The sequence below is a fragment of the Rhipicephalus sanguineus genome, chromosome 4 (genome assembly GCF_013339695.2).
Source record: "Rhipicephalus sanguineus isolate Rsan-2018 chromosome 4, BIME_Rsan_1.4, whole genome shotgun sequence".
NCBI classification, from domain to species: domain Eukaryota; kingdom Metazoa; phylum Arthropoda; class Arachnida; order Ixodida; family Ixodidae; genus Rhipicephalus; species Rhipicephalus sanguineus.
This window is the reverse complement of record NC_051179.1, coordinates 4,362,234-4,364,760: the sequence shown is the minus strand read 5'-3', so window position 1 is coordinate 4,364,760 and position 2,527 is coordinate 4,362,234.

The following is a 2,527-nucleotide window of genomic DNA, read 5'->3' as shown; positions in this document are numbered from 1 at the left end:
CATGCGATTGTTATCATCACCAAAAAAGATGGCAGCGTCCGACTGTGCTTAGATCCCCGGAACCTAAATAAGGCCATGAAACGACTACACTACCAGGTGCCTGTGGCAGGAGGAACTCTTTGCAAACTTGAGCGGTGCAAAAGTGTTCTCCGTCCTTGGCGCAAAAAGTGCTTTCTACCAACTGGTCTTGGATGAATCAAGTTCACGTTTGTGTACGTTCACGATGCCCTGGAGAATATATCGGTTTCTTCGTGTTCCATTTGGTCTCGAAACAGTTCCCGAGCTCTTTCAGCAAGCTATTGACAGGGTCTTCGAACGGCAAGTTACCGTCAAGCCGTACATCGACGACGTTCTGGTCGCGTCACGAAACCTTGAAGAGCACGAGAAAGACCTCAGGAATGTGCTCACAGCACGCGCCAACAACCTAAAACTCAACAAGGCCAAGCTCCAGCTGGGTTTGACGGCAATTACGTACTTGGGTCATCAACTCTCACCTCAAGGGATCGCTCCAGACCCAGATAAAGTGACAGCCATCAAAGCGATAACACTGCCATCAAACAAGCAAGTGCTACAAAGATTTTTGGGAATGGTAACTTACCTCACTAAATTTAGTCCCAACATCTCAGAAACGACAACACTTCTGCGTGAACTACTCAAGACAGATGTCCACTGGCACTGGATGCAGCAGCATACCGACACCGTAGAGCTCATTAAATCTAAATTAATTACGGCACCTGTGCTTCGCTATTTCGATCCATCAAAGCCAGTCTCAACGGATGCCAGCTCCTACGGAATGGGCTCAGTGCTGCTACAAGAAGGCAGACATGTGGCTTACGCATCAGGAGCGCTCACAACCACACAGCAGTGGTACGCACAAATAGAAAAAGAGCTTCTGGCTGTTGTGTTCGCATGTGAACGATTTCACTACTACGCCTTCGCGCGACACATCACAGTGCAATCGGATCATAAGCCACTGATAGGTATTCAAAACTTCAACAAGCTCTCACCAAGAATCCAGCGACTTCTTCTGCGACTACAGCGATACATCACTATCACCTACGTCCCAGGCAAGCAAATTACAGCAGCAGACACATTGTCACGTGCACCAGACTCATCTGGTCAGATGCAAACAGTGGATCATGATCAAGGATTTCTCGTATCAACTTTTATCCAAGCAGCTCCAGCAAGACTTCGTCAAATTGCAGAATCAAATGCGCAAGATCCGACCCTACAAAAAGTGGCAAGATACATGCAGGCTGGGTGGTCTCAGAAACTTTCAGACGTCGACAACAATGTCAAGCAATTCTACCACATCAGAAGCGAACTCCACACAACAGAAGGATTCGTTTGCTATGGTCAGCGGTTAGTCATACTAACAGCTTGTCAATGAACTGTACTTCAAACGTTGCACCAAGCGCATCGTGGAATTGCTGCTTACAAGAACTTGGCAAACCAGAGTGTGTGCTGGCCATCTTTCAGCAAGGACATTGAATCCCTGGTAAACAGGTGCGAAATATGTCAGTGCCATCGGAATGCTAATCCGCAGCAGCCACTGTTGGACAGATCTCTGCTTGACCGCCCTTGGATGCAGCTTGGCATAGATTTTTTTCATCTTAGAAGCAAAACATACCTTCTAATAGTTGACTACTTCTCCAAGTATAAAGAGAGGCAGATGACGAGTACCACAGCCTCTTCACTAATACAGGTACTCAAAGATACATTCGCTAGGTTCGGCATACCAAATGTTGTAATATCTGACCAAGGGCCACCGTTCGACAGCGCCGAGCTCAGAAATTTCTTTTATGACTGGGACATCAAACATGTCCATTCATCTCCCCTGTATCCCCGCAGCAATGGTCAAGCAGAAAGGACCATTCAAAAGTCAAAGCAATGATGACAAAGGCATCAGAGGAAGGCAAAGACCTCGCAGTTGTGCTGCTTAACTATCGTTCAACTCGAATGATAGGAGTAAAATTCCCAGCTGAGCTACTAATGGGAGGAAGTTGCGTACATTGCCACAAACCCTTCCAAGCGTACTACAACCGAGCTTTCCAGCTGGAACTCGCCACACGCTCCTTCATGAAAGGCAAAAGCAGCAACACAAACACGGAGACTGCCACACAAGAAATCTCTCGGCACTAATTCCTGGTCAGCCTGTGTGGCTCCACCTCAAACTACCCGTTCCGGAAGAAGGATCAAGCCTCCTGCACGCTATCTCAGCTTAAGAAGCGACTTCACTTAAAACTGAAAAGCTGGTTTACAAAAAAAGGGCGTGTTACATATGCACGCAATATTCCAGCTCCTTCACTAGTGCTGCCATCTATGCGCCGCCTTGAACTAAAGGACAGCAACTAGCGCCACCTACGTCACGCTGCCGTAACCTTGATTAGGATAATAAACAGCTGCTCTCGACTGGGCTGGTCCCGTGTTCATCGCGGCCCAACGACAACGCAACATAACACTGACTTGGCTAGGCTCTTACCCCTGTCTCTTTCCCATCCCTTCTATGCTAAACTGGCTTTTGTTA